The sequence below is a fragment of the Haemaphysalis longicornis genome, unplaced genomic scaffold (assembly GCF_048455015.1).
Source record: "Haemaphysalis longicornis isolate Haplotype H1 unplaced genomic scaffold, Haemaphysalis longicornis Haplotype H1 scaffold_10, whole genome shotgun sequence".
In the NCBI taxonomy this organism is placed as follows: Eukaryota; Metazoa; Arthropoda; class Arachnida; order Ixodida; family Ixodidae; genus Haemaphysalis; species Haemaphysalis longicornis.
This window is the reverse complement of record NW_027526204.1, coordinates 34,231,058-34,244,461: the sequence shown is the minus strand read 5'-3', so window position 1 is coordinate 34,244,461 and position 13,404 is coordinate 34,231,058. Positions and strand designations below refer to the sequence as shown.

Sequence of the window (13,404 nt, the reverse complement as noted above, 5' to 3'; positions counted from 1 at the left end):
TATCACCTCAGAATAAACTTTTTACACAGACCATTGGGCTTGTTTAAAAACATGCATTTAATGAACACCAAACTGAAAATACACTCGCTCTTATGTATTACACAGTAATGGATAAGTGCAAAGCAAATGGTAAGGAGCACAAGTGGCAGAATTAGACACTGTGCAGAAGGCTGAATCGAGCCACTATAAAATTTCGTAGGTGTATGAACAATGCATCAGTGGAAAAGAGGTCACCACAGGCAAAAAAACAACTAGCAGCTTCACAATCACTCAGCTGAATACCAAAACCGAAATCTGAGCAATGACCATCAGTCGCTCCTGTATAAATATAAATAAAAGAAAATACCCTTCAAAAGACAAGAAACATGAATATCAACACGAGAGATAACTTCACAAGACCTAGTTTCAATGCCGACATATTGCTAAAAACATCATCATTTGACCTCACATCCCCCGCACCGGGCACCTTGAGTATTCATGGTGACGGTGAGCAGCGACACCGCGGACCCGAGCTCCCAACATAAGCCGTGTCCAACCGTGGCGACGTGTTTAAGGTGAAGGGTAGAAGCCGTAAACGGTGGCCGTCGGAGCCTTGGTCAAGCTCCGGCCGATGGGCTCCCTGCCCGTCTACCAGGCAGGGAGCTCCGGGACCTCTTTGACTACCAGGGTAAGGTCAAAGGAGAAAGTACCCCCGTCTCCCTGCTTTTATACTATGCTTTATGGTATTGTCTAAAACCCCCTCCAACCGTGATTGGCCCCCTAAAAGGGGCCGCACTGAAGTATCGTTTCCCCCTTTGCCATCTTTGACATTTCCTGAACCAGATAATTTTTCTCGATTTCTTGTGATGGAATCGCTCAATACAACCCACCCTCTTGCATCTCAGTCAGTCTTCTTGATCGCCAAGTATCTTGAAGCCATAGTAGGAAAATCGTATAAATGCAAAAAACAAAAGTCTGGTGAACTCTTAATTGAAATAAATGACAAGCAGCAGTCTGCAAAGCTTCTAGCTCAGACTAGACTGGCTGATCTTGACATCCGGGTCACACCCCATCGGAGCCTCAACAGCTCGCAGGGTGTGATATCCGAGACAGACCTCCTGAACGAAACCGATGTGGATCTCCTTGCCGGCTTGAAGGATCAGGGCGTCACTGCCGTGAGACGCATCACTATCCATAGAGACGGCAAGGAGATTCCCACCAAGCACATCATCTTGACCTTTGACCGCGCAGTTCTCCCACAACATATATATGCAGGTTTTATCCGGTGCTCAATACGTCCGTACATCCCGAACCCGCGGCGCTGTTTTAAGTGCCAGCGGTTCGGGCACGGTACGAACTCTTGCCGTGGCCGAACGACGTGTGCGAAATGCGCGGCGCACGACCATCCTAGTGACAACTGCCAATCCGATACCCTCACTTGTGTAAACTGCGTGGGACCGCATGCAGCGTACTCCCGCAAGTGCGAAAAGTTCCAACTCGAGAAAAAGATAATCAACATCAAGGTAACCGAGAACATCACCTTCCCGGAGGCGAGAAAGAGGTTCGCCTCTTTCCCTCTGGGGAGGTACGCTGACGCGGCTCGCCGGGGGGCGGAGCGGCGTCTGGTGTCCACAGGGACCCAGTTCAGCGAGTCTGACCTGGTCCCGCTCCCGCCCCCCGCTGGGTTGCCTCACGCAGCCCAACCCGGCAGCACGCCGCTTGCTGAGGCAGCAGCGGTTGTGGTGCAAACCACTCCTGTCGGGACCGGTGCCGCTCCCGCCTCTGTCTCTCCGTCCTCCAGTGCGTTAGAGGGTACCGAGGTGATGGACACCACGGGCCCCGCACCGGCTCCCACCGCCACCGCACCGCCTGTGCCACCTCTGGCGCCCCCGACGGTGGCGGCTCAAATGAAGGGCTCCCGAAGGGGGGCCAAGTCCGGGGGGCCCGGTCCGTCGGGCACCCCTCGGACATCCGACGACGAAATGGATGTTGGGCCGTTCCTGCCTGCAACGCAGCGCAAGGAGCGGCCACCGACTTCCAAGCCTGCAGAAAGGCCCAAAAAGCCCAATCTAAGAGTAACAGCCCCGAAAGACGACACATGAACACACACGAACACACACATTCCAGTCATTCTTAAATTTAAATAATGTCAGCAGAAAATATCATCCAATGAAACTGCAGAGGCCTCCTTAAAAATCTTGATGTGTATGAGATTCTGCATGCCAGTCAGCCAAGTATTATGTGTCTCCAGGAAACCCACCTCAACTCTAAACAAACAAATTTCTTAAATAGGTACATGGTATTCAGAAAGGACAGGGTTGGCTGCACCCACTCTTCAGGAGGTGTGGCCATTATCGCCCGGAAATCATTAGCATGCCACCCTGTAACTTTAAACACTGTCCTCGAGGCTGTAGCGATCCGTACCATAATATTTAATAGGTTGATAACGGTATGCTCCATTTACATCTCTCCTGATTTTGCACTTCTGAGCTCTGATTTCGAGGCACTGGTTGACCAGCTGCCCGAACCATACATACTAACAGGCGACCTTAATGCACACAACTCTCTGTGGGGCTCCTCCAGAACGGATGCCCGAGGTCGCCTGATAGAGAAGTTTCTTACATCCTCCGGAGCATGCCTTTTCAACAAAAATGAGCCTACATACCATAACTTAGGACACAATACATACTCGCATCTTGACTTGGCTATTGGTTCCGCAGTTCTCTTTCCATGTCTTGAGTGGGGTGTGGGCACGGACCCATATGGTAGTGACCATTTCCCCACTTCATTAACGTATATAGGTACAGGCCCGAGCAGTCCATCTTCCCATAAAAGGTTTGATGAATCAAAAGCAAACTGGAGCACATTCACACAAACATCTCAACTACACCACACATCCATAAAACACCTACACGTTGATGAAGCCGCCCAACTCGTCACGGCGCACATCCTCGACGCTGCCGAAAAGTCCATTCCCCAGGCCTCCAGTGGGTCCCGCACCCCAAGGAGGCCCTGGTGGAACGAGGACTGCAGGCAGGCGCGAGAGGCCCAGAACAAGGCGTGGGGTGTCCTTCGCCGGTACCCCACGTCAGACAACCTCATTTCTTTTAAACGGGCAAAGGCTTTTGGGAAGCGAGTGCGTCGTGAGGCGAAAAGGGAGAGTTGGCGCACCTTCCTCACTTCCATCAATTCGTACACTGATACACACAAAGTCTGGACACGAATACAAAAACTAAAAGGACAACAGACACACAGCCTGCCCCTGGTTAGTACAACAGGGGACACACTGGAAGACCAGGCTAACACACTTGCACAACACTTCGAACACGTGTCCAGTTCAGCACACTACACAAACACTTTCATAAAACACAAAACATCTGTGGAAAAGAAGTCCCTGCGTGATATCAACAAGTCGCACACTTCTTACAATTCTTGTTTTTCAATTCATGAGCTGAAGGTTGCTCTGAGCACATGTAAGACGTCAGCTCCAGGTGCACGACGCCGCAACCCGCAGTATGTTGACGCCGCTCCTGACATTCCAGGTCCTGGCGTGCTGGCTGCCCGCGGGCATGCCCGCACTCCAACTTGCCCCCTTCGTGCTCGCCCCTGCCGAGCGCCTCCCTTCCGTGCGGTTGCCTGCCGACGCTCGGAAACGCAGCACCTCGCCTCCTCCACTCGTGCACCTGCCTCCGCTGACCAGCCCCTCTTGGCTTCCGAGCTCCGTGACGACAGCGGATTCCACGGGCCTACTTAAACTCCGGAGAGCCGCCAAAAGTCCGGGGCACGACGCCGCAACCCGCAGTATGTTGACGCCGCTCCTGACATTGCAGGTTGGTTACTGCAAACTTACTAAAGAATTTAGCAGCGGCAATCGTTTTCTTGTGGCGGTGTCGTGCCCCCACGACTTTAACTGGTTGTGCCGCAGTGACACCAGAGACTGGCTATTTTGGTTTGTTAACCGTTGTACGTCCGCGGTGTGCCATGTTGCATTGTCACAATTGCTGCTAGCCCTATCAGGCGACGTGGAGTCGAACCCAGGCCCTGATAGCATTCAGGAATCTAGTACGCCGATCGACGCCGGAGATATCTCTGCTGTCATGCAGATGCTCACCAGGCTCGCGTCAGGTCAAGAAAGAATTTTGTCGGATTTAGCGGACATACGGACTAGACAATTCGCCACTGACGAAAAAGTGAAGAGCTTGACTGAACGTGTCAATCTTCTAGAACAAGCTCGCTCGCAGTCCAGTAACTCTTCGACCCATTCCAAAGCCCCGTCTGCAGAAATAGCTGCTTTGAAAGCTTACACGGATGATTCCGAAAATAGGCTACGAAGGAACAACCTTCTCTTTTTTGGTTTTGAGGATAACCCGTCCGAAACCTGGAAACAAGCCGAAGAAACAGTTGTTGCGTTCTGCTCTACTAAGCTAGGTGTATCGCTTGACCCACTGAATATTGATCGAGCGCATAGACTGGGCTCTTACAGTGAAGATAAAAACCGCCCCATAATAGTTCGCTTTGTTAGATTCAAAGATAAAGATGCGGTGTTGGGGGCGGGTCCGAAGCTGAAGTCCAGTGACATTTCCATCAGGGAAGACTTCTCTCGTTCAGTGCGCTTAGCCCGCAGGAAACTTACCGAAGTTGCAAAGGCTCGCTCTTCCTCCTATAAATTAAGGCATGATAAGCTTCGTATGGACGGACGAGACTTCCTTTACGACGCTGATACGGATGTTGTCGTGCTGCAAAAAAAGTGAACTTGAAACGGAGTCGAGCAATCCCTGTTACTGCAGTTAGCGATGCCGTCAGCGTTCCTCGATGCAGCCTTATTAAGTATGAGCCATGCCGTCCTTCACTTCTAAACATTATGCTTATCAATTGCCAAAGCGTTAAGAACAAAACCGATGAGTTAACAGGGCTCGTATCATCTTTTGGCCCTGACATTGTTATCGGGTCTGAATCTTGGTTGGATGAATCGATTTCCAGCTCTGAAGTATTTCCTGCGGAATATGTGGCCTATCGCAAAGACCGGAATACGCACGGTGGGGGCGTTTTTGTTCTGGTCAAGCACAGCTTGCCAAGTTTCGTAGTCAACTTTGAGGCTAACAGCTGTGAATCTGTTTGGTGTAAAGTTGTTCTCGAACAAAACAAACAGCTTACAGTTGGAGCATTTTACCGTCCGCCTAATGACAACAGCAGCCATACCTTTAATACCCTCTCTCAAATACTACTTACGGTTTCAACTGATTTCTTTCTCGTCGGTGGTGACTTTAATATGCCGGATGCGCAGTGGATTAACAAACTTCCAGTACTTCCTTCGCGCTCATCCCTGTCAATGGCTTTTTACGATCTTTTTGCAACACATGGTCTTTATCAATTCGTGGAGGAACCAACACGGCGTCATAGCAATGCCGCTTCCACCTTAGATCTTCTGATATCAAACTCTCCTTCGTTGCTTCAATCTGTTTCCAAACTTCCCGGAATAAGCGACCATGATGCAGTGGTTGCCCGTCTCGTTGCTTCCAAACCGTACATACCGCCTCTGAAACCCAGGAAAGTTTATTTCTTTGATAGTGGAAATTACTCTCGTATTTCTGAAGCGCTTGAGTCAAGCTTCGATAGTTTCTCAGAACAAAGCAGCACTGTATCTGTCTCTGAGTTATGGCTGCTGTTTAAAGAGCAACTTTTAAAGCTCATTGACTTGCATATCCCCTCTAAGCTTCTTTCTGCGAAACACCGAAAAAATAAACCTTGGTTTGATAAACCCATTAAGGTTCTACTTAATAAGAGGAATCGTATATTCAAACGGTATAGAAAAAATCCCGATCCACTGCAAATTTCTAAGCTTCGACAGCTTGGTTCCGAAATCAAGGTCAAAATCACAGAAGGAAAAAAGCGGTATTTTGACTCTCTTGGTTCTAGAATTAAAGAAAATCCAAAGGAACTCTGGAAACTGGTGAAATCTAACAGCAAAGATGATGTTGGTATCCCTCCGTTAATCCACAATAGTGCAGCTGTTACCAATGATAGAGATAAATCAAGCTGTTTCAATGATTACTTTGTCTCAGTGTATTCCACGCTAGTACCTCAACATCTTCCAGTCTTCTTGAGCAACGCACTTGATGATATGCCGGATATTGCTATTCACTACTCGGGAATAGTCAACCTTCTCCAAAAATTAAAACCACACTCGGCACCAGGTCCAGATAGGATACCCAATCTTGTTTTGAAATCCGGCGCACATGCCATCTCAAAGTATTTAGAAGTACTGTATCACAAATCTCTTGAAACCTCAGAATTACCTGAAGACTGGAAGATGGGCGACATTGTTCCGATTCATAAAAGTAGGCCCCGAGACAGTGTCATGAACTATAGACCCATATCTTTAACATCTGTGTGCTGCAAAACCCTGGAGCACATAATTTACACTAACATCTTTACCCACCTTCAAAACAACAGTTTCTTTGTTCCGTACCAACACGGGTTTAGAGCTGGTCATTCAGGCGTAACTCAGTTAGTGGAATTTACTCATGACATATTTACATCATTTGATAAAGGTTTACGAACAGACTGCATACTATTAGATTTCCAGAAAGCGTTTGACAAATTGTCCCATGTTCTCTTACTCCATAAGCTTTCACTTCTTGGTTTACCAGATAACATCCTTTTTTGGCTCAAAAACTATTTGACAGGACGTTTACAAAGAGTGGTAATTAATGGCGCAGAATCAGAATATGCATGCGTATCTTCTGGCGTTCTGCAGGGTTCCGTCTTAGGTCCACTTTTATTTCTTATATATATAAATGACATTGGCACAGGAATCACTTCGCAAATCCGGCTGTACGCAGACGATTGCGTCCTTTACAGAGAAATTAATAACGACTCTGACCGAGTAGCATTACAGACAGACCTAAATAAAATTTCTTCATGGTGTGACAGGTGGCTTATGTCCCTGAACATCTCAAAATGCAAGCATATTTGCTTCACGCGCAAGCGTCAACCAATCGGTACACAGTACTGCTTGAACGGCTCCCCATTATCAGAAACAAGCGAAGCAAAATACCTAGGTGTCACGTTTTCCGCCGATCTGACATGGAATCGTCACGTTCAAAGCATCACTTTAAAAGCAGGACGAGTACTAAATTTCATTAAACGGAACTTTAAGCACGCGCCAATAGATGTCAAGAGAACACTTTACCTAAGCAACGTTCGCCCGATTCTGGAATACGCGGCCGTTGTGTGGGACCCGCACACACAAATTTTTGTCAATAGCTTAGAAAGGATACAGAAACGCGCAGCCCGATTCATAACCGGCATTTACTCATTTCAAAGCAGTGTCACAGAAATAAAACGGCACATATGTTTGGAAGATCTTTCACTGCGCCGTGTTGTTTCCCGCCTCTCTTTCCTTCGAGATGCCGTCTTCAATCGCACACCACTAAACAAAGAGACTTATCTACAGTCACCAACATACATATCCGGGCGCCGCGACCACTTACTCAAGATAAAAGAAATGTGCGCGCGCACAACCACATACCAAAACTCCTTTTTTCCCCGTACAATACGCGATTGGAACCTGCTGCCTCCTGAACTAATCGAAGTTGCTTCAGATGTGACGTTCCCCACTGCCCTTCAAGAATATATTTATGGATAAAAATGTACTCGCCACTCGTAACTTTCTTTGATATTTATGCTTTGTATTGTTAGCCAGCGTGCTGTGTAAATGAATGTATCTTGTTACCTGGCCGATATTTATGCTTTGCAATGTTAGCCAGCGTGCTGTGTAAATGAATGTATCTTGTTACCTGGCCGATATTTGTTTTTAATGCTGTCTCATGTACTCCCTCAGAATGTACCACATGTGTGATTAGTATTGTACTTATGGTCTGCAGTGTGTGGCTTACTAACGCAAACCTTGTATGTTTTCTTACAATTGTTTTTTTTTCTTTCTTCAACCTTTCAAAGAGTGTGCAATGTTGTATTTTATATCGATTATTTGTCCCCCCTACTATAATGCCCAACGGGCGAAGTAGGTATGCAAATAAATAAATATAAATAAGACAAAATCACATACACCATGATACAACACCTACACCCAGACACTCTTGAAACACTCTTACACCTATACAATAAAATATGGCTTTCGGGGCACATTCCTCGCTCTTGGAGGGAGGCCATAGTAGTGGCTGTCCTAAAGGAAGGGAAGGACCCTTCCTCTCCTGCCAGTTATCGCCCCATTGCCCTGACAAGCTGCCTGTGTAAGCTCTTCGAGAAGATGATAAACAGGAGACTTGTGTACTTCTTAGAGTACAATGGTCTTCTCGAGAACTGCCAGGCGGGCTTCAGGGCGGGGCGATCTACCAACGATCAACTCGTTGCGTTAGAGTCTTATATCAAAGATGCTTTCCTCCACAAGCAGTACTGCATGACGGTCTTCTTTGATCTTGAAAAGGCGTACCATACTGATTGGCGATACGGCATCCTTAGCGACTTGAAGTCCTTTGGCATGTCGGGTAACATGATGAACACGCTTGCCAGTTACCTGTCTGAAAGAACGTTTCGCGTGCGAGTTGGAACTGCACTTTCTAGGGTTCATGTGCAGGAAAACGGCGTGCCGCAAGGTGGAGTTTTAAGTTGCACCCTTTTTATTGTAAAAATGAACTCTCTTCGGAAGGCTCTGCCACCAACCATTTCCTGCTCAATCTATGTAGACGACGTGCAATTATCCTTTAAGTCTTGTAACCTGTCTATCTGCGGGCGCCAAGTCCAGCTTGGTGTTAACAAGCTAGCTGGCTGGGCAGATAGCAACGGTTTTAATTTTAATCCAGTGAAGTGTACTTGTGTTTTGTTTTCGAAAAGGCGCGGCATTCGGCCGGATCCAGACATCAAACTCAATGGTGTCTCAATTCCAGTCAGAAATGAACACAAGTTTTTAGGTGTAGTTCTTGACGAAAAGCTCTCGTTCATTCCACACATAAAACAACTTAAACATAAATGCTTAAAGGCCATGAATATACTCAAGGTTCTCTCCCACTCTTCATATGGGGCTGACAAACAACTTCTTTAACGTGTTTTTACCAGCCTGATAGGTTCACGATTAGACTATGGAAGCGTTGTTTATGGGTCAGCAAGTAAGACATCCCTCAAAATGCTGGACACAGTGCTTCATCTGGGGCTCCGGTTGGCATGTGGCGCCTTCCGGACTAGCTCGGTCGAAAGCCTCTATGTGGAGTGTAATAAGTGGAACCTACAACGTCAGCGAGCATACACAGATCTTCTTTTTGCTTTTAAAATTTTATCTATGCCACACCATCCTTTTAAATCGGCTTTTTATGATACGTCTCAGACTGCACTACTATTAAACCGACCATCGTTCTCTGCGCCCTTCTCTTACAGAGTTAGAGAGGAAGCATCAGAGCTTTCTGTCTCCTTTTTAGACACCATACAAAGTTCTCAAACAGATTTTATAGCACCATGGCATCTCCGCCCTGTATCATGCGACACATCCTTCACACATGTAGATAAAAACCGAGCTCCCACATGTGCAATTCTGCAGCACTTCTTGTATTTGCAGCAGAAGTATCAATTTTCTGAATTTTATGCGGACGCCTCTAAAACTGCCACCTCTGTGTCCTGCGCGGCGCATGGGCCCGGCCTTAATGTCACTAGAACTCTTAACAGTAATACCAGTATCTTTACGGCAGAGGCTTATGGTGTACTTCTTGTTGTTAATCATATCCTTCAAAGTCACATCCCACAATCCATTATATATACAGACTCCCTCAGTGTCGTGCGGGCGTTGTCGTCAACAAAGTCTTCAAAAAATCACGTTGTAAATCTAATAGTCAAGGGTATTATGTCGGTGTATGTACGCAAATTTGAACTGGTTCTTTCCTGGGTCCCTGGCCACAGTGGTATAGCCGGGAACGAAGCAGCGGACCGAATGGCTGCTGCTGCTACACTCTCGAATACAGTAGACATAACCACATTACCCTACACCGACGTGAAACCACACATCAGACAACAACTTCGCAAAACATGGCAAACACACTGGAGTGAACAAACAGACAACAAGTTACACGTAATAAAACCACACTTGGGACCATACACTACCGACACACGTAATAGATACACTGAAGTCGCCTTGGCTAGATTACAGATAGGGCACACTCATGCAACGCACTCGCACCTTCTCACGGGGTCTCCAAGACCTCTGTGCAGCAGGTGCGGAGAGGCGCTATCCGTGATCCACATCCTCATACAATGTAAGGCACTCGACATTACACGACGAAAACACTTCCCACAACTACACACACGACATATTCCACCACACCCGTCATACTTCTTAGGAGATGATGCCATGTTCTCTGTTCAGCGAACCTTAAGGTTCCTATCTGAAGTTCATTTCTTACAACTCATCTCTTATCACCCATAGTTTTACCCCTGGTCCTATACACCAGCCACCGTATTTATCTTTTAACCACTCACATTCTTCACCCTGGCCCTTTACACCAGACGTGCTCATAGTATTTAACTGACTTTATCCGATTTCCCTCCTTATCAAATAACTTTGTATTTGGCGCTCTTTGCCCATGTCGGCCTCGCGCCATTAAACTTAAACCATCATCATCATTGACCTCACATCATTATACAAATGAAACAGTCGTTGCATAGGAGAACAAACTTTGTTCCCAACACATTTAATTCTCGAAATAGCTTATAAGGTACACACACGTCAAACTCTCTCACTCAGTCACACGATGCAAATAGTTAAACAGAAATATAAAATCTGCATCCTTCCTTCTCTTGGACAGTGTTACCAAGTGCAATTTATCCAAAATGATATTATAGTAGTAATACGCTCTCCAATCAAAATGCCTATCATAAACAATTCTAACAAAACGTCGTCGAACATCTTCAATCTTTGCAGCCTGGCTTGCATACAAGTTTTTCCATAGGATAGACCCCAAAGGAAGTTTCGGAATGACCAAGGACAAAAACAAACGTTTGAGGCACGACACATTATGGAAAGGACGTGTGATGCTTGATATTACTCCTAACTGACTGTATGCCTTTTTAACAAGCTTTTCAATGGGCACATGAAAACGTTGAACTGACAAAAATCCGTAGGTCATGACACCCATCAACCCTTCTCAGGGTGCATTGATCTAACAAGTATTCATATCTAGGGCTCCGCGTTCTCGGTTTTATCCGGAAAAATCCGGTAAACATTTGCGGGTAAAATTTTCGACAATTCGGATTTATCCGATAAGCTCCAATTTCAAGGGCCAAAATGACCTGGTTCCGTTCTTTATCCAAAAGGCAAGTTCTAAGCGCTTATTGATACATCCTTTGGTTTGACCGATGTAATGTTTACCGCGTGTCGACAGTATGTAGGAGACCGCAACCATCGCATCTTTAATAACGACATTGTCGTGCACGAAGCGAGAGACGTCAACAGGTCAACGAATGCACTTGCCCCGGGAGCGGGAGATGGCTTCTTGATATACGATCCCCTGGCGACAGTGGCGCTAGGGGGCCCAGACAGCTCCCAGTGGGGAAGACAGCTCCCAGTGCCAACCGCAACACGATGGAATTCTCTTTTCAATGCTCTGAAGTTTATCAATGAAGTCCCGAAAGGGAGGGTGGACGCTACATTCGACGCACTTTCGTTGCCACGATTGCAGCAAGAGGAATACTGTTTCATTGACGAATACTGCAAGGTGTATTTCTATTATTTCTTCATGATTAAGCAGTGCGTTTATTGTATTTTTTTATTTTTTATAGGCGATATACGCTGTGACGACAGCGCTGGACATCTTGCAAGGAGAATAATACATGTACATGGGCGTCTTACAGCCAACGCTTCACTCTCTGCTGTGCTACCAGCGGTGCCTCCCGCCGCAAAAGCAAACCCCTTGCTAGCGCCCTTCAGAAGGCGGTCACGAAGCGGTGAGCGAAATATTGTTCCATCTCATCACGTGATCCCGCAGGGACGCACAAGCGTGCGTACCAAAGGGAGTGTGAATGGGGAGTGTGAACCACTGTTAAAAGAAGTTAAGGTTCTGCGCAGGTACAGCAACACGAAGGGACAGGATGTTTTAGAGGCTCACCATATAAGAAAGAAGGGAGAAGGATGCATGAGTGGCACATCGGTGTTTCTTCATAAAACAGAGATTAGGTATCTTGACATGTGTCTGTAGCGTTGTGATAGAGCTGCCTGTAAAGATTGGATTTTTTGTAGGAATGCGCATGCGTGACCAGATAATAGTGCACTTATACTTGTGTGATCTGTTCAATAAAGTTTAGTTGAGAGTTTGCGCTCGTCCCGTCCGTCCTGTGTGTGGTGTCTTTTTCGCGCAAAGCCCGTGTTTATTCACCAAGATGCACCAACTCGCCCAACAACAAGTTCTTCTCTACCAAAGATAGCCTGTGTTTTTATATAACTTGTACCTCGAAGTTAAACCTCCACATCAGTACCGTACATTGTTCCTGTAACCTCCGTCAACACAGGTTTTCTCAAGTCCTGGAGGATACCAGTCTTGCCCTGGCAGCGGCAGTCCATCCCAAGTTCAAGCTCTCCTGGATGGTAGAAGAGCGGAGAGCGGCAACATTTCACCTTCTCGAGGAAGAGCGCCGAGCGCTGGAAGCATCTTCCAGTGCAAATCCGGCAACTGTTGACGGAAGGGATGAAGATAACGAATTCTTCTAGCTGCCGCAAGCCTCTCCATCATTCACCGAGGTGCAACAGTGGGTAAACAATCCAGGAACACGTCTGAGCGAGCTGTCGAAGTTCCCCAAGATAAAGAAGATCTTCATACAGCGGAATACGGGGATTATATTAGCTGAACCTCTCTTTAGCAGAGGACGTGACGTATTCGGCATCAAGAGAGCGAAGCTCTCCGATTCCAACTTTCGAAAACAACTAATTCTATGCTACAATGATGTTTGCAAATAACTTTGTTACAGCGAGAGTGCAGCAACAAAAAAAAATAAAGTTCCTTATAATGGATAGAAAACTTCTGTAATAAAAAAAATGAGGCACGCAGAACAATTATTGGTTTGGGCATGAGTGTGCATCATTTTAGGTTCCCCTCGTTTAGGCTTTACTACGTGTAAATTTTACTTTTTTTTCTTTAATGCATGGAAATTTTAGAAAACTTCAACAGACAAGAAACTTAACACACAATATGAACCTTAACAGATAGCAAAGGGCAAGGGCATCAGTCGAACAAAGATCAAAACTCAGGCAAGCAAACACACACATCCAAAAGAGGCAGCCACTCTGGTGGATCACTCTGCGCAGCATTAACGCTCCGCACCAACGCCGCCTGTTCCCGAAAAATGCACTTGGTCGGCCTAGGGGGTTCCGCATGCCGATCAGTCATGCGGCACTTCCTCAAGCTAAACAATCCTAGGAGAAAGAAAACG

The 13,404-nt window shown here is 46.6% G+C and overlaps 1 pseudogene; it reads left to right on the top strand.

Annotated features, from left to right (window-relative positions):
• Positions 1-11,817: 11,817 nt before the first annotated feature.
• LOC144157692 (uncharacterized) lies at positions 11,818-12,957 on the top strand (annotated as a pseudogene).
• The last annotated feature ends 447 nt before the right edge of the window (positions 12,958-13,404 follow it).